Source organism: Pongo pygmaeus, chromosome 16 (assembly GCF_028885625.2).
Source record: "Pongo pygmaeus isolate AG05252 chromosome 16, NHGRI_mPonPyg2-v2.0_pri, whole genome shotgun sequence".
NCBI classification, from domain to species: Eukaryota; Metazoa; Chordata; class Mammalia; order Primates; family Hominidae; genus Pongo; species Pongo pygmaeus.
In genome coordinates this window covers 83,672,828-83,700,781 of record NC_072389.2, presented here as the reverse complement: position 1 = coordinate 83,700,781, position 27,954 = coordinate 83,672,828, and the positions used below count along the sequence as shown (strand labels likewise).

The 27,954-nt window shown below is 43.1% G+C and overlaps 1 long non-coding RNA gene and 1 pseudogene across 1 annotated transcript; one reads left to right on the top strand and one right to left on the bottom strand.

The window, feature by feature from the left end:
* Nucleotides 1-1,377: 1,377 nt before the first annotated feature.
* LOC134738228 (uncharacterized) lies at nucleotides 1,378-26,461 on the bottom strand. Its single transcript, XR_010123830.1, has 3 exons — nucleotides 26,418-26,461; nucleotides 12,219-12,333; nucleotides 1,378-1,558 (listed from the first exon to the last, which is right to left on the bottom strand). It is a non-coding gene; the product is annotated as an uncharacterized LOC134738228 (long non-coding RNA).
* LOC129013981 (peptidyl-prolyl cis-trans isomerase A-like) lies at nucleotides 4,483-4,981 on the top strand (annotated as a pseudogene).
* Nucleotides 26,462-27,954: the final 1,493 nt, after the last annotated feature.

Here is a 27,954-nt window from a genome sequence, read left to right as displayed (position 1 = left end):
GGTACTATTAAATGCATTCAGTTTTATAAGGGAAGCAGAGCATAAGTTTGGAAAATTTGCAGCCTGACTATGTGATAGAAAAGAAAAACCCATTTTCTGGGGAGAAACTCAAGCCAGCTGAAGAAATTTGCATAAGTAGCAAGGAGCCTAATGTTAATCCCCAAGACCATGGGGAAAATGTCTCCAGGCCATGTCAGAGACCTTCATGACTGACCCTCCCATCACAGGCCCAGAGGCCCAGGAGGAAAAGATGGTTTTGTGGGCCAGGGCCAGGGACCCTGTACTGTGTGCCACCCAGGGTCTCAGTGCCCTATGTCCCAGCCACTTAGCCGTGGCTGAAAGGGGCCAATGTACAGCTCAGGCTGTGGCTTCAGAGGGTGGAAGCCCCAAGCCTTGGCAGCTTCAACGTGGTGTTGAGTCTGTGAGTCCACAGAAGTCAAGAATTGAGGTTTGGGATCCTCCACCTAGATTTCAGAAGATGTATGGAAATGCCTGGATGCCCAGGCAAAAGTTTGCTGCTTGGGGCCCTCATGGAGAACCTCTGCTAGGGCAGTGCAGAAGGGAAATGTGGAGTCAGAGCCCCCCTGCAGAGTCCCTCCTGGGGCACTGCCTAGTGGAGCTGTGAGAAGAGGACCACTGTCCTCCAGACCCCAGAATGGTAGATCCACTGACAGCTTGCACCATGTGCCTGGAAAAGCTGCAGACACTCAATGCCAGCCCATGAAAGCAGCTGGGAGGGATGCTGTACCCTGCAAAGCCACAGGGGTGGAGCTGCCCAAGATTATGGGAACCCAACTCTTGCATCAGTGTGACCTGGATGTGAGACATAGAGTCAAAGGAGATCATTTTGGAGCTTTAAAATTTGACTGTCCTATTGGATTTTGGACTTGCATGGGCCTTGTAACCCCTTTGTTTTGGTCAGTTTCTCCCATTTGGAACAGCCGTATTTACCCAATACCTGTATCCTCATTGTGTCTAGGAAGTAACTAGTTTGTTTTTGATTTTACAAGCTCATAGGTGAAAGAGACTTCCCTTATCTCAGATGAGACTTTGGACTGTGGACTTTTTGAGTTAATGCTGAAATGAGTTAAGATTTTGGGAGACTGTTGGGAAGGCATGATTGGTTTTGAAATGTGAGGACGTGAGATTTGGAGGGGCCAGGGGTGGAATGATATGGTTTGGCTGTGTCCCCACCCAAATCTCAACTTGAATTGTATCTCCCAGAATTCCGACATGTGGGAAGGACCCAGGAAGTGGTAACGGAATCATGGGAGCTGGTGTTTCCCATGCTGTTATTATGATAGTCAATAAGTCTCATGAGATCTGATGAGTTTATTGGGGTTTCAGCTTTTGCTTCTCTCATTTTCTCCTGCCACCACCATGTAAGAAGTTCCTTTCACATCCTGCCATGATCCTGAGGCCTCCCCAGCCATGTGGAGCTGTAAGTCCAATTAAACCTCTTTTTCTTCCCAGTCTCAGGTATGTTTTTATCAGCAGTGTGAAAATGGACTAATACATGCCTCTTCGGATCACTGTGAGGATTCAGTGAAACATTATCCTAAAAAAAAATAAGTTAAAAGTCTAGCTTAAATATGACAAGCTTATAAAAACTAACAGAAGCATTATATTAGAATTTCTGAAGTCATTTCCATTGAAATCAAGAAAAACATGCTGCTTTCCCCAGTGTTAGTCAACATTATTTAAAATATTTAGCTAATTAAACTGAAAAAAAAGAAAACAATTGGTATGTATATTGTACAAGGTAAAATTGAATATTTTTGTATATAATAGAGAACAGAGACAATCTAAGATTTTAATAAGATAAATACAATTAAAATAATTTAATATCTCAAATCAAGATATATACAGTACATAAAAATCATTAGCCTTTCTCAATATGAGGAATAACTAGTCATGGATATAAATTTATTTTTTAAATAACACATAAAAGCATTATATATTACATAGGAATACATATAAAACCATTATCTATTATTTAGAAATGCAAAAATACATTTAAAAAATGTTTAAATGTCTGGGAATTATACCCACTGGCTTCTAGACACTAGTCACATATCTAGAAAGGGGGAAGATGAAAGAATGTCATCACATTCTATAAATATATGAAAATGTTAAAATCTAGTGAGTATGAGAGGAGGGTTGCCTGCAATATTATTTTTTATTTCTCTGTATATTTGAAATATTTAATAATACAATTTTAAATTAAAATCATGATAAGGCTGGGTGTGATGGCTCACACCTGCAATCCCAGCACTGTGGGAAGCCAAGGTGGGTGGACCACTTTAGGTCAGTAGTCTGAGACCAGCTTGACCAATATGGTGAAACCCATCTCTACTGAAACTACAAAAATTAGTCAGGTGTGGTGACATGCACCTATAGTCCCACCAACTTTGGAGGCTGAGGCAGGAGAATTGCTTGAACCTAGGTGGTGGAGGTTGCATTGAGCTGAGATTGTACCACTGCACTGCAGCCTGGGTGACAGAGCAAGACTCCATCTCAAAGACAAAAAAAAAAAAAAAAAAATCGGCCGGGCGCCGTGGCTCACACCTGTAATCCTGGCACTTTGGGAGGCTGAGGTGGGCAGATCATGAGGTCAGGATATCGAGACCATCCTGGCTAACATGGTGAAACCTTGTCTCTATTAAAAATACAAAAAAATTACCCAGGTGTGTTGGCAGGTGCCTGTAGTCTTAGCTACTTGGGAGGCTGAGGCAGGAGAATGGCTGTGAATCTGGGAAGCATAGCTTGCAGTGAGCTGAGATTGCACCACTGCACTCCAGCCTGGTTAAAAGAGCAAGACTTTGTCTCAAGAAAAAAAAAAAATCATGATTAAAAACAACAATAGGCCAGGCGCGGTGGCTCACGCCTGTAATCCTAGAAATTTTGGAGGCCGAGGTGGGTGGGTTGCCTGAGCTCAGGAGTTTGCAACCAGCCTGGACAACATGGTGAAACCCTGTCTCTGCTAAAATGCAGAAAAAACAAAAAAAAAAACAAACAATAACAATAATAATGGCTAAGAATGTTTGTATATGAAATCATTTTTAAAGACAGAAAGCAAGATCTAAGCAAGTGGAGAGACATGCCAGTACTCCAGAAAGGATAGTCTTAATGTTAATTCTTAGAAAAATTAATGTATAACTATGATGCAATTCCCATTAGAATCACAGTGAATTATGTCTTGGTCCATTTTGGCTGCTTTAACAAAATATAGATTGGATAGCTACAAAACAACATAAACTAACTTTTCCTAATGCTGAAGGCTGGGAAGTCCAAGATCATGGCACAGGCAGGTCAGTGTCCAGTGAGAGCCCATTTCATTGTTTATTTACGGTGCCTTCTTGTTATGCCCTCAATGGGGGAAGGGACAAGCAAGCTCCCTTGGGCCTCTTTTATTAGGGGACTAATCCTGTTTATGGGAGCTCTGCCCTCATGACATAGTTACCTCCCAGAAGCTCTACCTTTTAATACTGTCACCTTGGCGGTTAGAATTTCAACATAGGAATTTGGGGAAGGCACGACCATTCAAACCATAGCAAGTTATTTTACAAAAACTACATGAAATGAACGTAAAGTTGAAATGAAAAAACAAATGAGTGTCCAAGAATAGGCAAGAAAACTATGAAAATAAAAAATAGAAACAGGGAGAATTGCCCTACCAAATATTAACCTACATTATAAAGTCACTATAATCAAAACAACATTAAAAGATGAATAAAAATGTATCTGTGGATCAGAAATTGATCCCAAAATCAATGTAAGTATATATAAGAACATAAAATATGGACAAGGTACTATTTCAATTCAGTGGGAAAAGATTAATTTTTTAAATATAAACTGGCCGTCAATCTAGAAGAAAACAAAACTAAATCCACTGTCTCATGCCATTCACAAAAATAAGGTTCTGATGGTTTAGAAATTTAAATATAAGGAATAAAGAATATGAACATGCAATGCACAGGAGGGAAACGTGTTTTATAATATTATGAAAATACACTCAATGTCATTAGAACTCAGGAATAAGCAAACAATAATTTGTGGTTTTACCAATAACTTGGAATATGATGTAGTTTTTAAAAATATTGATCCAGAGACTCACTGAGACAGAGAGATGAAAAAAACCACATTCCTTAAGTGTGATTTTTTTGATCAATCATAAAACACACTATACATGAATATACCAATTTTTATAGGTCTGTACAAGCATAAGGAAATATATGGACCAAGGTACATCAAGCTGTTACCATTGCTTATTTATGGGGTGTGGATGGAAGGGACTGGAAGAAGGTTATTAATGTTATTCTTATATATATATATATATATATATGGATATATTTTACTTTTCAAGATAAGCAGACTTGCTGATATAATTTAAAAATAATAATTTTAAATATTTAGGAATATTGAGAAAAAGAAAACCAAGGAGGCTTTGCAGATGCCACTGCCATTGGGAGCCGTGTACTGTCGGCCATGGTTAACCCCATTGTGTTCTTTGACATCGCCGTCGATGGCGAGCCCTTGGGCCACGTCTCCTTCGAGCTGTTTGCAGACAAGTTTCCAAAGACAGAAGAAGACTTACATGCTCTGAGCACTGGAGAGAAAGGATTTGGTTACAAGGGTTCCTGCTTTCACAGAATTATTCCAGGGTTTACGTGTCAGGGTGGTGACTTCACTCGCCATAATGGCACTGGTGGCAAGTCCATCTACGGGGAGAAATTTGATGATGAGAACTTCATTCTAAAACATACAGATCCTGGCATCTTGTCCAGGCAAATGCTGGATCCAACACAAATGGTTCCCAGTTTTTCATCTGCACTGCCAAGACTGAGTGGTGGATGGCAAGCATGTGGTCTTTGGCAAGGTGAAAGAAGGCATGAATATTGTGGAGGCCATGGAGTGCTTTGGGTCCAGGAATGGCAAGACCAGGAAGATGATCGCTATTGCTGACTGTAGACAACTCTAATAAGTTTGACTTGTGTTTTATCTTAACCACCAGACCATTCCTTCTGTAGCTCAGGAGAGCACCCTGAACCCCATTTGCTCATAGTATCCTAGAATCTCTGTGCTCTCACTGCAGTTCCCTTTGGGCTCCATGTTTTCCTTGTTCCCTTCCGTGCCTAGCTGGATTGCAGACTTGAGTGTATGATTATGAAATAAAAATGAAATAACGAAAAAAAAGAAAAGGAAAAAATGAATTGGGCTTAAGAGGTATAATGGCTATTATCCTAGAGTGGTGGTAGAAGAAAGGAGAGAATGGAGAGAGATTAAATAAATTAGTTGTTTATTGAGACTTTTTTTTTTTTTTGAGACAGAGTCTCGCTCTGTCACCAAGGTTGGAGTGCAGTGGTGTGATCCCGGCTCACTGCAAACTCCACCTCCCAGGTTAAAGCCTTCTCCTGCCTCAGCCTCCTGAGTAGCTGGGACTACAGACACCTGCCACCATGCCATGCTAATTTTTTGTATTTTTAGTAGAGACAGGGTTTCACCATGTTGGCAAGGCTGGTCTTGAACTCCTGACCTCAGGTGATCCACCCACCTTAGCCTCCCAAAGTGCTAGGATTACAGGCATGAGCCACTGTGCCCAGCCTGAAACTTGTTAATCACAGGCAGAGTTCCTGGGGCTCAGAGGGATACATGAAATATAAGGCATAGACCTTACGCTCTGTTTTCTGTTGGCATAGAGTCTGATCGTAGATGAAATTAAAACACTTGAAACCATTTATATATTACACAAGCCCTTCCAAAACTATCAGATTATTTGTGTTTTATATAATGGTAGTTTCCTTTTCAATAGGAAAATTTAAAATTTTCTTAACATGTTATATGGTTGACAAACTGACACATATGTTTTAGAATCAGGAGTTGTGGGAATAGGAAAACTTGATGAGACCTGAAGAAATATATTAAAACTTGTTTGGGGATCTTTTGGAAAGTTCTTGAGCAAATACATTACACATACACCCACTTTGTGGGACAGTGCTTTACTAAAATATAAATGATTATATTTCTGTAAATGGACTTTTCCCCCAAATTTTAATAATTTAAGTGTTCTTGGCATGAAAATGTGGAGGAATATTAAATTTTGCTTTTAATTTTAGTGGCATAATTAGAACCAACTCTGTAGGAGAGAGGTGAGCTTTATTATGTGGCTGCTTGCATAGAAGCTGGGTTCCCATTGGGATCAGGCATAAGAAAGGGTGATTGTCAGGATGCTTCTCTCTCTGGGAAGCAGAGGTCAAGATAGAGTTAGAAACATAGCAGATTTCTTGGGGGAAGTGCCTGTGAAAGATAAAGGACCAAGGGAGCGAGAGCAGGAAGGGAAACCCTTCTAAATCAGGTCTGATGCCTATGAAAGAAACAAGAGAGGGAAGGAGAGAAGGGTGAGAAGAGCCTACTCTCACCCTCTTCCTGTGCAGCTGTCAGAAAGTCAGCCTGTTCAAGAAGAAACCACAAAGCAAAGACTTCCCATGAGAGGAGTCCTGCGTTGGGCAGGAATGGCCAGACTCTAGTATCCCTGCCATGCTCAGTCTTTTAAGACAGCATGGTTTCAGTGTGTGAGTGTGTGCATGTTGCACAGGACCCAGAAGGTGCTGCAGCTGGAGGCTGTCAGCTAACTACTCTCCATGCAACAGACTCTCTTGAAGGGAGATTTGAATGGCACAAATCCAAGACCACTGCAGTTCACCCCATGTGAGCTACCTTTCCATGCATGATCAGGGAGCTACTCCTTCACAGTTACTGTGAGCTTTGCTTCCTGGGGAGAAGCTCAGAAGAGGGAGATCAGATGAACCTCAACCCCCATCACCATTGTTAGTTTTGGAGTTGCAACTGGCACTCATTTCCTCTCTTCTCCACTATGTATTCTAACTGCCCTTTACCTTGGCTATGACTTCTGCAAGTTTTGGATGCTTACTTGGTGATGTGTTCCAGATCACATTAATGCAGAGGCTGAGTCCTGAGTAATCTCTGGCCAAGGTTGCTATACAAGGGCATCCCTTCACAGTACAGGTGAGCATGGGAATACTAAGAGGCACCCAAGTAGGTCACCTGAGTTCCATATGTACACAATGCCTCTGCCTATTGTATAAAAATGTTCTTATCTTCTCTTGCTGATCAAGATAAATTACTCCTGCCAGGATGGTGACTTCTCTTCTCACTTGCTGGTCTCTGGAGACAAAGAGCCCAAGGTGCCCTGGAAGGCTGCCTTAACCTTGTATTCAATGGAACTCTGGATTTGCTCCCGGGCTAGAGTGCACCCACTTTGAGGACCAGGAGCTCTAACCCTACACAGACCACAGTTGTGCAGCCAGGAAGTGAAATGTCCCCTTCGAGTCATTAGAAAGGATGAGAAGATGGTAGAAGGGAAGGCACACCTGCTCCTGCCCCTTGGTTCCTGGGTCCATGCATTCTGCTCACTGGAGATACAGCTGCCTGCGTGAGGACAGGCCTCCACAGGTCTTTGATTCAGTGCATATGCTGCATCCTGGAGGATGACACCCGCTCTTACAGAATATTGTGTCTGGGCTGGCACTGAAGTTGGGCAATTAGAAGGTTATTGCAGTGCTTTTTCAGGCTGGCTGCTTCTGGATGGTTGTGGTACAACAAGCTGGCCCTGTGGACATGGGCTTCCTTTAGTGTGAAGTGGATTTCCTGTTGGATGTTATGTTGTGTGGGACTCCATGCCTGTGGATCAGACATTCCGTAAGCTCCCAAATAGGGAGCTTAGAAGGCTGAGGCTCCGTGGGCAAGAAATGCAGACTTTTACCAGTAGAGCTATCTATTCCGATGAGAATTAATCACTGGCCCTCCAATGATGAAAGGGAACAAATGTAGTCAACTTGTCACCAAGTAGCAATTTGGTCTCAAGAAATAGCGCCATATTGGAGGATCAGCGTTGGTATCTATTGTTGGAAGATAGGACATTCGGAGGCAGCCATAGCTAGATCATGAGATTTCATGCTGTTGGACCCAGCTCTGCTTCTGTGGCAGCTTCATTCATGGGCAGGGATTACAGGCGTGAGCCACCACACCCAGCCAATGCAAAGTTTTTGAAACCTGGTATACATTTTATACTTACTGCACATCTCCTTTAGACTAAACATGTCCCAGGCACTCAACAGCCACACATGCTAGTGGCTACTATACTGCAGCATGCACGTTTAGGGAAATGAGGACAGATTCTGCCACTTAAGCCTCCAAATCCCACAGTGGCTGTTGCCAAACATTTTTTGGCTCGGGTACCTCCAAAAGAGTTTTAGAACCCTATGTGTCCCCTCCCAACCCTCCTCTGCCTCACAGACACCCATTGCTAGATTGATAACTACAAGTTCTATAAGATTAAATAGTTGTTAAGGGTATAATTTGCAGTATCTTCTAAATATTGAGTTTAAGCGAGTGTGGTGGCTCATGCCTATAATCCTAGCACCACTCCAGCCTGGATGACAGAGCGAGACTCTGACTCAAAAAAATAAAATAAAAAATAAATATTGACTTTAAAACAAAACTGTAACAGCATCTTTAGAATAGTCAGTGGAATGTAAATATCATAGCACTCTGTTCCCTACCAGTGTCCAGTTATACAAATCATTAAGTTTTTGCTTTTCTTCATTTTTCCTCTTAAAGTTGTATTTCTATTTCTCTTTCCTCTACCTAACTTTATCTAAAGTTCTCTTATTGTCTCAAATGAGCCTCTCTGAAGAAGGAATTTATATACACATTTAAATTTAAGAATGAGTTCCTATGACTATAAAGCTGTGTTATTTAAACCGTACAATTATTTTGGAAACCCTTATCTAAACAGAACTCATCTTGCCTCCCACTTCGTTCATGTAGCCATGGATGAATATTTCAGGTGCTAACAAACATCAGACCCTACTTTTACCCTGGGGTGTAAACTAAGCCCAATGAAGGTAATCTTCAGAGCTTATTTAAAAATATGTTTCTGCTCCTTGATAACTGTCTATTTTTGTTCTCAAAAGGGAAGGTTTTGGTTTAATCTTGACACATTAGAAGGAGTCAATCTGAGAAGCTTGGATGGGAAGGTAAGGACAGTTAAGAGTCTAGGATGAGTATGTTTCTGAGTATTCTCTATCCCATTTTGTGGAATTCTCTAATTACTAACCTCCAAATAAATGCACACTCAATAAAATCCTGTTCCTAAACTGATGGGAAAGCTGGAACAATTAATATATACAAAGTCTTAATTTTAAATGTCTCCTTCCATGAGTTGCAAGAAGCAGGGCCACTAATCAGGATTTGATGAGATTAACAGGGCTTTGTGTGTCCCAGCTTTTCAATGGGAAAATTACACAGTGGGAATGCAATTTTTATTAAAAATGGACACATACAGACCTAAATGGTGGGTGGATCACAGACTAGAGAAAAAAAGATTTCAGGGCATCTCCAATGGGACACAAGAACTAGGAGGAGGGCTACATAACAGTAAACTTGAGCCTATTCTCTGTGCCCTCAGATGTTAATTTTCACAGCTTCCAGTTACATCCCTCTCGGATGCAAATAACGATATTTCTCAAATTCCCATGTGGGCTGTTAATGACATGTTATAGAAACACAAACTACTGGAATTTTTTTGTTTCATTTTGAGACAGAGAATCACTCTTTTGCCCAGACTGGAGTGCAGTGCTGCGATCTTGGCACACTGCAACCTCCGCCTCCCGGGTTCAAGCAATTCACCTGTCTCAGCCTCCAGAGTAGCTGGGATTACATGCATGTGCCACCATGCCTGGCTAATTTTTGTATTTTTAGTAGAGATGGGGGTTTCACCATGTTGATCAGGCTGGTCTTGAACTCCTGACCTCAGATGATCCACCTGCCTTGGCCTCCCAAAGTGCTGGTATTACAGGCGTGAGCCACCGTGCCCAGCCTGAAAGTTTTAAAATTGGATTTCATTCTTACTGATTTCTCAATTACACGTCTTTCAACAGGCTTTGGCCTCTAGAGTTAATGACAAATAACAACCATTATTCACCAAGCACCTAGAATCTGTTGGGCACAGTGCTAAGCCATTATATGTGTTATTTCAGCCAGGAGCTTTGATATTAACACCTTGGAGAGAGTTTGGTGCTGAAAACTGGCTCCCACAACCTAAACACACATGATATTGACTGAGTCTCAACTCAGTGGATTAAGTTTCAATGGGGAACATGCCCTCCCAGTGATGAGAAAAGGTGTTGTCCATGAGCCATTCCTCCAACCTGGAGTAATAATCAGAAAGTAGCAGACTGAACATGGAGCCAGGAGAGAGAGGTGGCTGGTGCTGAAGGATCCTTCAACCATACAGAAGGACAAGTCCCCAGATAGCCTTGGCTGACCCTCTCTTGCTTGCAGTTCTCGGGCAGAATGTATGGAGAATGCAACATGCTGAGATGAGGAGGAAATGCCCAGAATACTCCAGGCTTTGTCTCTGTCATTCCTAGAACAGCCTGCAATGCTTGGCTCAGCAACCCAAGTGGCCTCTGAGGTATAAAACCAGAGCAGAATGCTTTCAGAGTCCCTCAGCTGTGGTGCTCTATTAGTCCAGTTTGTGTTGCTATAAAGGAATATCTGGGTAATTTATACAGAAAAGAGGTTCATATGTTTTATGGTTTTGCAGGCTCTGCAAGAAGCATGGCACCTACATCTTCTCAGCTTCTGGTGAGGTCCTCAGGAAGCTTCCATTCATGGTACAAGGCAAAAGGGGAGACAGTATGTCACATGACATAAGAGGAGCAAGAGTTTCAGAAAGGAGAAGGTGCCAGATTCTTTTAAACGACCAGATCTCATGTGAACTAATAGCATGAGAACTCACTCATTACCATGGGGAGGACACGAAGTCATTCATGAGAGATCCACCCCCATGACCCTAACAGCTCCCACTGGGCCCCACCTCCAACACTGGGGATCATATTTCAACATGAGATTTGGAGGGGACAAATATCCAAACTGTATCAGGTACAAAGTAGGGCACATACAGACGAGCCTGCGTCTACTGTGGGCAGCCTCCCTGAGCCTTGGGGGGCCAGCACATCATGGATCCCAGACTTCTGTTGGCCCTTGCTGCCTGTCTGGGAGTATTAAGTTGCTTTGCCTGACATGTTGCCCAAGTGCTCTGTCTCACCAACACTGGCAGCTGGATTTGGGCAAAACCTCCTGCTAGATCTAGAAAACTGCCAGATCTAGGAACCTTAGTAGTAGTACAAGTTGGTGAGGTGTTTAGAGTTCTCCTCTGGGATTAATAAGTACACAGAATTCCCCTCCAGGGATTGATACCTATACACAGTATTCTGCTTAACAGAGACCCTGGTGGTGCTGATGAGCACCTATGCCCCATGCTCCATATCACACCTTCAGGGTGTCCAGGATATCCATGCCTATCAGAAAGTGAGGCTTTTCTTTGGGACAATATTAGACTCTAAACATTATTATTATTCTTTTCAACACAGGGTCTCACTCTGTCACCCAGGCTGGAGTGCAGTGGCACAATCATAGCTCACTACAGCCTCCAACTCCTGGACTTAAGTCATCCTGCCCCCTCAGCCCACTGAGTAGCTGGTACTACAAGTGTGCACCACCATGCTCAGCTGTGATTTTTTTTTTTTTTTTTAAATAGAGAAAGGGTCTCACTATGTTGCCCAGGCTGGTCTAAAACTCCAAGCCTCAACTGATCCTCCCACCTCAGCCTCCCAAAGTGCTGTGATTCCAAGCATGAGCCACCACACCCAGCCCCCTGTAAATTCTTAACTCACAGCCATCTCCATCCTAAATTTGATGAGTTTAGATGATCTTCCTTGTGTCTTAATCATTCCATCAGATTTTTCAACATATTTTTGTTCTTTTCTAAACATGTAGACAGTGTTACATCTTGTACTGACAAGTAAGGATTATCAATGGACACATGTAATGCCAGGGATCCCATGGCTTTCCTGGGAAGATGAGTCTCCTGCCCCTTCCTTTGCAATGTGTTCCAGATTTCATCTCCACTGTACTTATAGAACTGATGTTCTCAGCCCTCCACTCATGGCCTCCAACCGATTCTGGCAGTCAGGCCTGCCCTGGGATCCCCACAAATCTGACTGACAGAAATTTGTGTGACCTCTTTGCTAGGTCTCACTGGTTATTAGTGAATATGTGGTATGTTATCTTCCCTTCTCTCAATTACCTTGTCTTTGGGGGCAAATGCAAAGCAATTCTGTATACCTCACCTCTCTCCATCCAAGCCAAGCCAAGGGCCAGAGTCCTCAGGTGACTATCCTGCCCTGTGATCAGGCACACCTTGTGGCTCTGCTACAAGGCAAACTTGGTCTTGTTTCTGCTAGCCTGTAAAAAAAATTAACAATCAACTATTGCTGAGACCAGCTCGGTCAGGGAGACCCTAACCCAGTGGCACTAGAGGAATTAAAGACACACACACAGAAATATAGAGGTGTGGAGTGGAAAATCAGAGGTCTCAGCCTTCAGAGCAGAGAGCCTTTAACAGAGATTTACCCACATATTTATTGACGGCAAGCCAGTGATAAGCATTGCTTCTATAGATTATAGATTAACTAAAAGTATTCCTTACAGGAACAAAGGGATGGGCTCTAGCTAGTTATCTGCAGCAGGAACATGTCCTTAAGGCACAGATTGCTCATGCTTTTGTTGTGGTTTAAGAACACCTTTAAGCAGTTTTCTGCCCTGGGTGGGCCAGGTGTTCCTTGCCCTCATCCTGGTAAACCCACAACCTTCCAGCGTGGGCATCTTGGCCATCACAAACATGTCTTAGTGCTGCAGAGTTTTTGTTTATGGCCAGTTTTGAGGCCAGTTTGCAGCCAGATTTTGGGGGGCCTGTTCTCAAAACACTATCACAACATTTATGCCACATTTATCAATCTTAAAATGTACCTGGACTTTGAAAGCTATTTAACATGGTTGGCTGCCCAAGAAGTCAAAGACCAGACCAGCCAATTGTGTCAAAGTTGACCTCGTTCTTTAGAGCCATAACTAATACTTGTTTGTTTGCTATTTTGAGACAAAGTCTTGCTCCATCACACAGGCTGGAGTGCAGTGGTGCAATCTCGGCTCACTCACTGCTACCTCCGCCTCCCAGGTTCAAGTGATTTTCCTGCCTCAGCCTCCTGAGTAGCTGGGACTACAGGTGCATGCCACCACACCTGACTAATTGTTTATATATATATATATATATTTTTTTTTTAGTAGAGGCAGGGTTTCATCATATTGGCCAGCCTGGTCTCGAACTCCTAACCTCAAGTGATCCACCTGCCTCAATCTTTCAAAGTGCTGGGATCACAGGTGTGAGCCACTGTGCCCAGCCTACATTTTTATTTAATATGTTTTAAGTCACTGTGCCCAAATAAGCAGTAAGATTTGGAATCTGATCTACAGTTCTTACTTTGGGGAATCAAGGAAAACTTCCAGCTCAGTGAACAAGCAGGCAGTTTAATGTGGTATAGAACAGTGGCTTTCAAACTGGCTTCATGATAAGAAATTCATGTTAAATGATAACCCAATGCATGCACGTGCACACACACATACACACACTCCTACATCACTGAAACAGAAGTATCTTCAAGCAGTGCTGCACTAGAGGAAAATGCACATGAAAGTGATTTATTAGGAAATATTCCCAGGGAAAAGAGAGAAATGAGAAAGTAGGAGTAGAAAGAGTCCATGTAAGGGTACAACATCAAGCCAAGTCCCATGGAAGGCAATTTTGATTCATTCCCACAGAGGGCTTGGGGGAACACCATAGGTCACGCCTCAAAGTCATCCCAGTGAGAGCGCAAAAGAGCTGGAGTCTGTCTGTCCCCACCCTCATCAGTCATTGGTTAAGGGCTGCACTGGGAGGGAAGGGACATAAATCCCCAGGTGCTTCTGGCTCTCTTGCACCTCCCAACAGAATGCTGGCTTTGGTGAAAGAATTCACGCTGGAATTCAGCTGGTCTACAAAGAGATGGCAGAGGGATCCCAGGTGACATAGGTAGAGCAGGGACAGCTTCTGCTACAAACACCCTATATTGCTTTTGCTTTCTGATATTTTTCACAGCAAAGCAAACTTTCTTGCTGCTCTGCTAACTTTGCTACTGCTCACCCATCTGCCGTCTTCCAACATTTTGTTGCTAGCTCTTGTCTGTTGTTGCCTCTTCTGTTCTCTTTATCCTTCCAGGTTTTATAAAATTGTTTTTATTCCTTTTCAGTCATTTCAGAGAAGCTTCAGGATGGAGTTGTGATAAACACATGTGTTCAGTCCACAAGGTTTAACAGGGACTGCCTCCTGATTTTTTCATATGAATTACTGAAGAGTAGGTAGCACACCATCTTGATGCCCTTCCCCATGTCCCCTGGACTGAGTTGACCTGCACCGGCAGTGAACTTAGGAATCCTAAGCATGCTGATGGCTTGCCCACTCAAGCACCTGCCTCATTCTGCTTCTCTGACTGAGGATTTCCTCCAGTACAACAAGAGCTTGCCCAACCCTCACAAGATATCCTAGAATTGCTGGGGACTGAACACCCCTCAACCCATAAGAATGAGGATCAGTGGATTAATACCCAACCATCCCATACCTTGGTGGGACTATTACAAGGCATTCTGTGTGGTTCCTCAGAGGTCCCAAATGGGAATGAGCCCAAGTTGCCCACAGTAATAATCCATTCTTCAATTCAATTTTCTGTTTCAACTCTCTCACTTTCCACACTCACTCACTTGCTCTACCTGGGATCCTTTCCAAGACAAACTCTTGTATCCAAAGCTTTGTCACAGGGTTTGATTTTGGAGGAACTCAAATTAGGGTAACGGGTACTGGAAGTGACTATAGAAAGTATATTATCAATGGTATGGCAGCAACAAAAACCCCACTGGTGGTAGTAAGGTGGTGACAAACCCTGGCACTTTGAAGAATTCCATTTACCTACACTTGACCCATGGTGTACTTGGATGAGGTAAAGGTGAAAGAGAAGCTTAGCTTATGCAGTAGTGCTAATCCTCCTGAAGGATATCGTGTTGTGATAATCACAGGAATTGAAGAGTTGTCTTTTTCTTGTTAACTGCCTTAGAAGAATTGAGAAAAAAGAAAGACAGGTTTATATCATCCAACTATCCATTCAGAGCATAGTAGTGAAAGGCAGAAGGCCTCCTTGGAAGGATCTAAAGTGATCTCCATTTCCTTAGTTGGGTGTGGTGGCTCAAGCCTGTAATACCAGAATTTTGGTGGGGGGAGTGGATCACTTGAGATCGGGAGTTTAAAACCAGCCTGGCCAACAGGGTGAAACCCCATCTCTACTAAAAATACTAAAATTAGCCAGGCATAGTGGTGCAAGCCTGTAATCCCAGCTATTAAGGAGGTTGAGACAGAAGAATCGCTTGAACCCGGTGGCAGGGGTTGCAGTGGGCTGAGATCATGTTACTGCACTGCAGCCTAGGTGACAGAGAGCCAGATTCCATCTCAAAAAAAAAAAAAAATCTCCATTTCCTGCAAATGGGGGCAAACTTTTCTAAAAAATGACACTCAGGGGTTCATTGCAAGAATAAAAGAACTACAAAGCCAACTGAAGGCACAGTCCAGGCAGGCCTCTGATATAAAAGTCAAAGCCCTAGAGGAAGGAAACAGTCCCTAGAACTACTGGGGTGCAGGCAGGCATCTGGGTAGACATGCTTGAGAACCTTGAACCCCTAGATTCCCTGAACCCTCCAGGCTAGAAGTATCCTGCACCCCATTAGTTTAAGAGAACAGCTTCCCATTGCTTAGAGACTCTACACAGTCCTTCTCTGAAGTAGACACCCTCCAAGATTACTTCAAGGTCTGCTACTGCCTGCCCTCATTTCCTCTATTCCAAAAACTAGGAACCAGTCTCAGCATGCCCTGAGCAGGGCAGCATAGTTCTTGCTGTGAGAGATGTGGCAGATTGTATTTTCTAAAGAAGGCTGCAACAGTATCTCTCATCCCAATTGCTTTTCTATGATGCAAACTTGTCATTCCCCTACCAAGAGATGAAATCTAATTTCTTCTTTTTTGTTTTTTGAGATAGAGCCTTGGAGCCTTGCTCTGTTGCCCGGGCTGGAGTGCAATGGCACGATCTTGGCTCACTGCAACCTCTGCCTCCCAGGCTCAAGCAATTCTCCTGCCTCAGCCTCCCAAGTAGCTGGGATTACAGGTGCCTGCCGCCACACTCGGTGTTTTGTTTTTTTTGTTTTTTTTGTATTTTTAGTGAAGATGGGGTTTTTACTATGTTAGTCAGGCTGGTTTTGAATGCCTGACCTCAAGTGATCCACCTGCCTCGGCCTCTCAAAGTGCTGGCATTACAGGTGTGAGCCACCACACCTGGCCAAAATCTAATTTTAATCCCCTTGAATCTGAGCTGGACTTTACTTGCTTTGACCAGTAATGTTCAGAAGGGATGCTGTGTGATTCTCACTGTTGAGTCATAAAAGGTGATGCAGCTTCTGCCTTGTTCCTGGGGACAGTTCCCTCTGTGGGACTGAGCTACTGTGTAAGAAGACAACCTACCCTGAGGCCACCATGCTGAAAGGAAGCAAAGCTACATGAAGAGTAAGTAAGCTGCTTGCTTTAGCGAGATCCTTCATACTGATAGTGAATGTGCACTTCTGTCTTTCTCTTGTGAATGCAAACTATTTTTGCAATAGTCTCACACTAAGTGCCAAAGACTGTTGTTATAGTCTGCAGTGACCTTGATCATCTTGACATTCTACAGAACATCATCCTGGCCCATTATATTAATGACAGAATAATAATTTGACTTAGTTTTCAGGAAGGAGCAAGTATGCTGGTTTGAAATACTTCATGCTGAAGGATGAGAGACAAACTCCATAAAGTTCTTGAAGCCTGCCATATCAGAGAATATTTTAGAGGCCCAAAGATTGAGAGGTATGTTGAGACATCCTATCTGAAGGAATACTTTATGTTTCCTACCACTAAGAGAGAGAGAGAGGCGCAGCACTTGGTGAGCTACTTTGAATTCTTGAGGCAAAAAAAAAAAAAAACAAAAACAAACCAAAACTACCCTTGAGAATAATGCTCCCATCCATTGTATCAGAAGACTATTGGCTTTGAGGAGGTCAGAGGAAGTATCTGAATAGCCTTTTAAAGACTTAACAAGGCATGGGCGGGCACGGTGGCTCAGGCCTGTAATCCTGGCACTCCAGGAGGCCAAGGCAGGTGGATCACAAAGTCAGGAGATCGAGACCATCCTGGCTAACACAGTGAAACCCCATCTCTACTAAAAATACAAAAAATTAGCCGGGCATTGTGGCAGGTGCCTGTAGTCCCAGCTACTAGGGAGGCTGAGGCAGGAGAATGGCATGATCCCAGGAGGTGGAGCTTGCAGTGAGTCAAGGTCATGCCACTGCACTCCAGCCTGGGCAATAGAGCGAGACTCCGTCTCAAAAAAAAAAAAAAAAAAAAAAAAAGGCTTAACAAGGCATCAGCTTAGAAATGACCCCTTGCATGGCTAGGTCATTGTCCTTGAGGATGCAGTATGTTTGCTGAACCAATGACCACCATATGCAATCACTGTGCTGTTTCCCCAGCATCTGGAATACACAGGAATGGTAATTAAAGGGTGCAAGTGGATTGACTTAAACACACTCTCTTTGAGCCATTAGTGGAAATTATGTTTTTAATTCTTATAACTTCAGGCTCTTCCTGATTAAAAGCCTTGGTCTCAGGGTTTGTGTACAGAGGGAGATAGTAAGTGTTCCACTGCATCAATACAGGGTCACCTGAGGATTTGGGCATCTCCATGCTGTCAGATCAGCAGGCAAAAATGGGAATTACATGGGCAGGGATAACTGACTTTGATTATCTTGAAGAGTTGGAGTTGCTGCTACATAATAGGCCCAAGGAGAAAAATGTCTAGAACTTGGGGGATTCACTTGGGGACCCCTTAGTGTTTCTGTGCCTGGTGATAATAGCAGAGAAGCAATGGAAGAAACCATGGCCTGACAAGGACAGGGTAATCAAGGCTCAACCACTCAGAGATGAAGGTGTGGTCATTCACTGAGCAAGCAACGATGACGAGTGGAAGTGCTAGCTATGGATTCAGGAAATCTAGAAGAGGCCATAGAGCAGAGGGATGATGAGTATAGATTATAGCCTTGGGACCAGCTGCAGCAGTGAAGATTGCTACTTGTTGCATGTATTCTTTTATTTTCAGTCGTTTTTGGAGATTGCAGCCAGCTACAACCCTGAAATGTCAGTAACAGAGCAAACTCAGGGTGGGCATGAGAGGATCTGCTGAGAGCAAGGAGTGAACACGGTAGTCCCTACTTGTACCCTGCCCACGGCCCACCTGTTAGTTCCCCTGCAGCTGCAAACATGTCCATACACACTGACATCTTCCTACCATGAGTGCTGTAACTCTCGGCTTCTCTGCTGAGGCCCTGCTCAGCCCACAGTGAGAGTAGCCTGGGAGTGCTGACGGCATAGTGCCCCCAAGGTCAACCTTTAATCAATAACGTTCAAGAGTTAGAAGATAAGCACTCCCAACTTCCCCATCCCTCAGTGAATTCCTACTGAGACATATTCTATATGGTTTCTCAGAGGCTCCCCAGTGGAAGTGAGCCCCAGTTACTTAGGAAAATGGAACCCATTATGGTACCCCCTTTTTACTTTTCTCCTTTCTATCCCTTTCCTCACTCCATCCCATGAAGTTCCTGGGATCACCAAATAAACCATCTGTAATCAGGTCTTTATCAGTCTGCATTTTGGGGAACCCAAACAAAGATGTAAGTTTTCATCATAAGTTTGCTTATCTACATTTATTTCTTATTTGCTACAAATATTATCAGTAATTTTCTTGACAAAAGTAATATGCTATCAGTTGATAGGCCTAAATAATACATATTTGTAGTAATACTTGCAGTAAAAATGTGAAGAGAAATTTTTAAGTTATTTTCACTAGTTTATGAAAAATGAAGAAATTGAACTTTGAAAAAATGCAGAAGTACATCCTAACATCGTATAAAGAGGAATATCTTCATAATTGTAGAAAAGGTTGGCAGAGCTGTCAACTATCCAGGGATTATTTTGAAATTGCTGTCATTGACCAACTACTATGACCAACGAAATCAACATTTTCATGATGCAGGCAAAATAAACATCATAAGTCAAATTTAATAGGTATATGTTTTTCCTTTAAAAGTTGTTGAAGTATCTAGGTTTCTCGGCCCTTTTTCATTTTACAGCAAAGTTTTTACATACACAAATGCACATACACACTCATTTGCATTCAGACATACATGCACACATCTTTTTGTATTTTAAATATTTTCAAAGTGTAGCTCTATAGACTTATGCATTTTAACTTTGGTAATGGATGCAGTATTTCCTTTGGAATGCAGTTTATGAAGAAATCCATGCTGAGGGCAAGTATATAGAAATTGTTTATCTCCTGCATACATTAGGAAACCCTTCAGGAGGGATATTACTGAGACAAATTTAGAAAGACCCCCACATTCAGAGACAAAAATGTCAGTGGCATACTGAAAAAGCCAATGAGTGGTCAAAAATCAGGAATAAACAAACTTTGTTCATTTAAAACCATATGAATATTTGTTGAATACATCCTGTTTTGTTTTCACTTTTGATGGGATGTTAGTTTGTGAAACCAAATGATATCCAGATTCTTTCTTCCCATAGGCTTATAAATACCCAAATATGGCATATTTGCCTCCATATACAGGCTTCATTGAACATCAATTGTTTCTGTCTACCTTTCTCCATTTCAATCATGTGATTCTAGTGTGAATTTCTAATTATGGACCCCTGATCTCAGTATTTAGTGATTGTTCAAAGAGGCTATGAAAGCTAAACCAATCAGAGGCCTTTCTCAGGATTCTGAAGTGGAGTTCCACAGGGAGGAAGAGCTTTCTATTCTAGTGACGATGTCTGGAAGCAGCCATGTACCTCCACCACATGGAGAAGGCTGGTATGAAAGAATGAAGCCAAATGGTATGGACACACGATACAAAGTGTCAAGTCCTCAGTTCTAGAGCTGGAGAATCCCACTGGCCAACTCTGTGCCCCCTGTCTTCTGGGGCTTGGTCATTCTCTCCTCCCGCTTTCTGGGAGCACCTCTTGTATTGCTCCCTTTGTTCGTCTGTGGTGCTCAAAGTAAGTCAACTTGGGTTCCCATTGTTCACAAACAAGAGCTCTGATAAATGTGCTGCATTTACTTTTGTTATTTTATCAAATAGTTATAAACTCAACTGCTTAATTAGGCAAAGCATTCTGCTGCTTTTCCTTTTTCATATCTCAGTAATTGATTTCTAAGGAATAGATGGCATCTTGCTGGAATTGCTTTCACCTGTTGCTCTTTCACCCAGCCTCACCCAGCTCAGATATTGACTAAAGCTGTTCAACTCAGCTGACCTGGCTATGGAGTACAGAGGTAGGAGGGCACCATGGCTTGGGTGCAATAGCGACCTTAGCATCCCAAATTGTAATGTTAGGTTACCAATGCCCAAATGCCATCTATATTTGGGGATTGCACGAGCGATTCCCAGGATACATACCCTCACCTTTTACTCCAATGATAAAAACCAGAGATCGCAACAAAATAGCTCTTATCTACCGTGCTGCAGACAGACAATTCTTTTTTTTTTTTTTTCTCTCCCCTGAGACACAGTCTCACTCTGTTGCCCAGGCTGGAGTGCAGTGGTGTGATCTCGGCTCACTGCAACCTCCACCTCCTGGGCTCAAGCGATTCTTCCACCTCAGCCTCCTGATTAGCTGGGATTACAGGCGCACACCACAATGCCCATTTCATTTTTGCTTTTTGTATTTTTTGTAGAGATGGGGTTTCACTATGTTGCCCAGGCTGGTCTTGGACTCCTGTGCTCAAGCAATCTGCCCACCTAGGCCTCCCAAAGTACTGGGATTACAGGCATGAGCCACTGTGCCCAGCCAACAATTCTTACAACTATTTTTTGTTACAATGCTGAAGACCTGCTTCAATGCTGGTTTTAGGGTTTTGTTTTGTTTTATATTTTGCTGAGTACTTGCTTTGTTTTTAATCATTTTAGAGCCATTTTGAGGTTGCATAAACTTCAACTGTTCTTTAATTGTCAATTTCTCCAAATTAGGCTGGGCACAGTGCCTCACACCTATAATCCCAGCTCTTTGGGAGGCCAAGGTGGGTGGATTACCTGAGGTGAGGAGTTCAAGACCAGCCTGACCAATATGGTGAAACCCCCTTTCTACTAAAAATACAAAAATTAGCTGGGTGTGGTGGCTAGTCCCAGCTACTCAGGAGGCTGAAACAGGAGAATTGCTTTAATTTGGCAGACAAAGGTTGCAGTGAGCCGAGATTGTGCCACTGCACCCCAGCCTGGGTGACAGAGCCAGACTCCATCCCATTTAAAAAAAAAAAATTCTCCAAATTTTAGGTTTAAAAGAGGCAGTATCTGATTGGCCTAGCTTGGGTCATGTGGCCACCCTTCGCTAGGAGATGTGCAGGGCACACCCAAAGATGTTATCCATTGAGGAGTGTAATTCTCTCTAAGGGAAGTCAGATGCTGTTGGTAAGAGGAATGTATGCTAAGCAGTAAAATAACCACATATGCCCACTACAGTGAGCATATGGGGGTATTTTCACCAGAGCTAAGCAGAACATAATTGGATAGTAACTGCTTCCTAAAATACCACATTCACCTGCCATATACAAACGCTTGAGACTACTTCTCTGGAACTTCCCACTTTCATTTTTCACTTCATTTAGTCTAAGGCAGGATTCCTGGTTTCTTTTTTCCTCCTTTATTTATTCATTTATTTATTTACTTATTTATTTAACAACAAAAAAAGACCACATTTTCTTTTTTTTTCCTTTTTTTTTGAGACAGAGTCTTACTCTGTCACCCAGGTAGAGTGCAGTGGCACAATCTTGGGTCACTGCAACCTCTGCCTCCCAGGTTCAAATGATTCTCCTGCCTCAGCCTCCCAAGTAGCTGGGATTACAGGCACCTGCCACCATGCCTGGCTAACTTTTTTGTATTTTTAGTAGAGACAGGGTTTCACCATGTGGTCAGGCTGGTCTTGAACTCCTGATCTCATGATCTGCCCTCCTCAACCTCCCAGAGTACTGGGATTACAGATGTGAGCCACCATGCCTGGCCAAAAGAGACCACATTTTCTAAAAATTTCAGAAGAAAACCTTCCTTTAAAATATTAATAGATTTATCTTGTCCAATATGGAAAGCTATGCATTTTATACTGTTAGGTAAAAATAAGCAAGCAGCAGAATAGTATGAAATCTCATTTTGATAATTTTAAAAAATTATTTTAAAAAGTTTTTTTAGAGACAGGGACTTGTTAACGTTGCCCAAGCTGGAGTGCAGTGGCTACTCACAGACATGACCATACCACACTACAGTCCCAAACTCCTGGCCTCAAGAAATCCTCCTGCCTCAGGCTCCCAAGTAGCTGGATAAAACATTTTAAAATACAAACATAACTGAATATATACCAAAAAGTCTTCCTAGGTATGCACCAAACACGTAATGCTGGTTTGGTAAGCAGAATAATGGCCCCTCAAATATGTCCACATCTTAATCTCTAGAACTTTTAAATATGTTACCTTAGATGACAAAAGGAACTTTGTGGATATGGTTAAATTAAGATCTTGGGATGGGAAGCTTAGCCTAGATTATTCAGGTGGGTCCAATGTAATGCCAAGGGTCTTTATAAGTGAAAGAGGGCAGCAGAAGAGTCATTTCAGAATGATACAGTAGGAGAAAGACTCTACCGCCATTGCCAGGTTTGCAGATGGAAAGAAGCCACAAGCCAAGGAATGCAGGCAGCCTTAGAGGCTAGAAAAGGCAAGGAAACAGATTCTCCCTGACAGCCTCCAGAAAGGAACTCATCCCTGCGAGCACCTTGATTTTCATCCAGTGAGATTCATTTCAGATTTCTGACCTCTAGGGCTAGATAATTTGTCATGTGTATTTTTTTAAGCCTCTAAGTTTGTGATTATTGTTACAGCACCAGTGGACAATGGATGCAAGTGGTTGCTCCTGAGAAGTGGGTTTTTTGGGGCAGGGATGTCGGAGGAGAGATCAGTGGATATTAATACTTCCAAGCAGGGAATTTTTGCAAGAATGTGCTATTCATAAGTTAGACACTAGTATATACACTTTTGATGATACTATACAGATAAGTTAATAACTTATTTTCAGAAGGGTTTACTGAATTTGCTGAAATTATCAGTTTCCCTAAGAGATATTTGCTAATGTTCATAGATATTTTTAAATACATATATAGATTTGTATTACTTAAGAAATGTCTCAGGCTGGGGGCGGTGGCTCACGCCTGTAATCCCAGCACTTTGGGAGGCTGAGGTGGGCAGACCATGAGGTCAGGAGATCGAGACCATCCTGATCAACATGGTAAAACTCCGTCTCTACTAAAAATACAAAAAATTAGCTGGGCATGATGGCACATGCCTATAGTCCCAGCTACTCAGGAGGCTGAGGCAGAAGGATCACTTGAGCCCAGGAGGTGGAGGTTGCAGTGAGCCGAGATCATGCCACTGCACTCCAGCTTGGTGACAGAGCGAGACTCAATCTCAAAAAAAAGAAAAATGTTTCTAACTGTGTGGATGTGTATATGTATCTGTATGTATGTGTATGCATGTATACATACCGTATTTATTTGACCAAGATGAATGCATGTGTTCGTTTGTGATCATTAAGGTGTTGTACCTGAGTGAGTTAGAGAGAAACGCCACACTTTGAGACAAATTTAGGAGTCCTTAACCCTCGAAATTCTCTCAGCCCCAAGGAAGGGGCTTGATTTTCCTTTATACTTTGATTTAGAAAGGGGAGGGGGAGCTTAATTACAGCAATTCTACAGAAGTAAAAGCATGCCAAAAAAAAAAGACAAATGGTTACAGCAAAACAAACAGTTCCAGGTGCAGGGGCTCTAAATCTATCATAAGGCGATAGGTATAGGGGCTCTGCCGGACACAAACTCAGGGCCTTATGGTGTTACCTCTTGAGTGAGATACTGGGAACTTCATACGTTGCTTGCTTCAGTACCTTATCAGTTAATTGGACTCTTTGATATGTTCAGAGTCAGCTTACACAAGTTAACTCCTTGAGGAAGGGGTTGGGTAAGGAGTCCTTGATGTCTTGTAAATGAAGGAGCCAAATGGAGTTCATCCAGCTTTCTCAGCTAAGGGAGAGCCTATTCATGTGGAAACAAGGCTAGGTGGTTAAGGGAGAGTCAAAAACAGGGTTAGGTATTACAAAGGGAGCATTTTGCTGGGGCAGCAAGCTCAAAACAAATCACCTGCTGCCTCTGATGGCTGAAAGCCAGATGATTCTGAGGATGGCGGGAGAGGTCAGCTGTGATTCTTTTGCTCAACTGTTGGAGTAGGCTTGAAGTTGATAACCTCTATTCCTCTCCTAGGTAGTGCTTCTCAAACTTCAAAGAGCATAGGAATCACCTGGAAATCTTGTTAAACGCAAATTTGCTTCAGCTGGGCTGGGTGAGATTGACAGTCTGTATGTCTAACAAACTCCCAGGTGAGCCAATGCTGCTGGCCCACTGACCACCCCCTGGGTAACATGTGTTTTGCACATTCTGGTTTATTGCTTGGCTTGCTGCCACAGAGGGATGGCACTGCTCCACACGCCATGCCCAAGAGATGTCCCAGCTTATCTTTCTAAATCAAGCTGAATGTTCTCAGCTGACAGCATATCCTATCAGTGCTGTGGGGACTCACTCTCCTCAACCCGAGGTGAAGTGAGGCGGAGACTATGGAGCAGATCCGTGCTGACTGCATTTGCCCTTCCTGACCCGCACTGCTGCTGGCTGGGGCTGTGTCTGAGCTGATAGAGGGCATTGATTTGGGGACAGGGAGGGGTCAGTACTGGAGAAATGCCCCTCACCTCCCTTAGCTCCTCCTGTCCACCCAACACTTGGTCACCAAGGTCCCCGACTGCCAGGCCTCAGTCACCACTAGTGAGGTGCTACATGGGAACAAAGTGTAGACCCACAGCCTGGAGTTCAGGTCACTCCTCCTTCCAGTCAAAGCCTCTACCCCTCCCAGGTGATTCCACCCTCATTCCTCCATGGGCCAAATATCCTAAACAAAGGCCTGGACAGGGGTCTTTATCCGAGTGCCCAAAAAACACATGCAGAAAGGCTCTGCATGCCCCCTGTGGCCTGCCAGAGGTAAGAGCCTGCCTGTCAAAATGCACAGTCCTGGTTCTGGCAGGGAGGTGAGGAGGAGAGGCAGAAAAGGTCCATCTCATTCTTTCAGCAGGAACCTAAATTTGGGAAAGCCAGACAGTAAATTTCTTAATGATTCTGACACTTTTATAACTGGTTACAGCTGGGTCACATGCACAACTGTTTTCCAACATCTTTCAATGGGCCACATAACACCTTGTAATTTATTATTTTAAGGCTGGGGGAGTGGCTCACACCTATAATCTCAACATTTTCAGGGGCTGAGGGAGGAAGACTACTTGAGGCCAGGAGTTTGAGACCAGACTGGGCAACACAGCAAGACCCCATACGCAACAGAGAAAAACCCTGTCTCAAAAAAATTTTCTTTTAGTACACTGGCATGATCACAGCTCACTGTAACCTCCAGCTCCCAGGCTCAAGCGATACTCCCACCTTAGCAGCTGGGACTCTCAGAGCACACCACCACATCTGGTTAATTTTTTAATTTTTGGTAGAGATGCAGTCTCACTATGTTGCCCAGGCTGGTCTTGATCTCCTGGCCTCAAGAGATCCTCCCAATGCGACCTCACAATGTACTGAGGTTACAGGCATGAGCCACCATGCAGCCCCTGCAAAATCTAACTGTTCTTCAGGTGCTTCTTTTGGACCTCCTAGCTAGACTGCCATTGGCGAATACTACTTTATTATTTACCCACATTTATGTCAATGGATTTCCCATGTTTTATTTGTCTAGACTAGGGTTTCTCAATAGCAGCACTATTGACATTTTGGGCTGGATAATTCTTTGTTATGGAGCTGTTTGTGCCTTACAGGATGTTTAGCAGCATCCCCAGCCTCCACCTGCTACATGCCAGTAGCACTCTTCAGTGTGACAGCCAAAATGATTTCAGATATTGTCAAATATCCCCACGGAGGCAAAATCACCTCCAGTTGAGAATTGCTGACCTGAAAACCTCTGGAACAATGTTACATCACGGTAATGATAGCACATACTGCTCCTGACCTTAATGGGAATACCTCTAGCATCAAAGTATAGTAGTACCTGTATACTACTGTCTGGGCTGTTATTAGTACACTGTATTAGTCCATTCTCACTCTGCTATGAAGAAATACCCAAGACTGGGTAATTTATAAAGAAAAGAGGTTTAAATTGACTCACAGTTCTGCATGGCTGGGGAGGCCTCAGGAAACTTACAATTATGGCAGAAGACACCACTTCCCAGGGCAGCAGGAGAGAGAAGGAGAGCCGAGCAAAGGGGAAAGCCTGTAATAAAACCTTCAGATCTCGTGAGAACTCACTCACTATCACGAGAACAGCACAGGAGAAACCGCCCTCATGATTAATTATCTCCACTTGGTTCCACCTTTGACCTGTGGGGATTATTGCAATTCAAGGTGAGATCTGATGGGGACACAGAGCCAAACCATATCATATCCTTTATATTAGCATACTGTATCAAAATATAATTTTCTTTTTTCTTTTTTTTTTTTCCTTTGAGAGAGTCTCACTCTGGCTCTGGCTGGAGTGCAGGGGCATGATGTCATCCCATGGTAACCTCCACTTCCTGGGTTCAAGCAATTCTTGTGCCTCCACCTCCCAAGTAGCTGGAACTGCAGGTGTGTGCCACCACACCCAGCTAATTTTGATTTTTTTTTGTTTTTTTTTTTTTTGAGTACACATGGGGTTCGACATTTTGGCCAGGCTGGTGTCAAACTCCTGGCCTCAAGTGATACCGTCACTTCGGCCTCCCGAAGTGCTGGGCTTACAGGCATGGGCCACTTTACCCAGCCTGAAGCATAATTTTCACAATGTGAAAAGCTTGACTTTCATACAGATAATGAAGGAATATGTATAAGATATTTTCTTTAATTTACAAGGGAGTCAGCAACACGGTGAAGCTAGTTAAAGGAGTGTTTTGAGAGACAGTGTCTGTACTGCTCCAGGAAGGGCATTCCAAAATGCATTCTGAGATGGAGACAAAACTTGTTAATATCCTATAGGGAGGCTGGGTGTGGTGGCTCACGCCTGTAATCCCAGCACTTTGGGAGGCCGAGGTGGGTGGATCACCTGAGGTCAGGAGTTCAAGACCAGCCTGGCCAACATGGTGAAACCCTGTCTCTACTAAAAATACAAAAATTAGCCAGGTGCGGTGCTGGGTGCTTGTAGTCCCAGCTACTTGGGAGGCTGAGGCAGGAGAATCACTTGAACCTGGGAGGTGGAGGCTGCAGTGAGCTGAGATCATGCCACTGCACTCCAGCCTGGGTGACAGAGCAAGATTCTGACTTAAAAAAAAAAATCATATTGGGAAATAAAAATGTCATCTTTGGGAGTTATCTTTTCTACTGAACAGAAATCTGTAAGTTAACATATATACATATTCTCCAGAATATTCATAACATATTCTGTAGTATATTTCCCTACACTAGTGCTTTTCAAAGCATGGTCTCAAATTGGAAGCATCAGCATCACCTGGGAACATAGACATGCGATGCTCAGGCCCCATCTCAGTCCTACTGAGTTAGAAACTCTGGTGTGGGGCCCAGCAGCCAGTTTCACAAGCCCTGCAGGTGATGATGATGCCCTCTAATGTGTGAGGACCACTGCTCTAAATAATCAATCTTTAATAGTAAAACAAGTATCTATGAAACAATGCTCTGGTATGACATTAAAAGGGCACACCATCCACTTTTTAACTTTATTTCTCAATGTAGATATTTTGTCTGATGTTAAA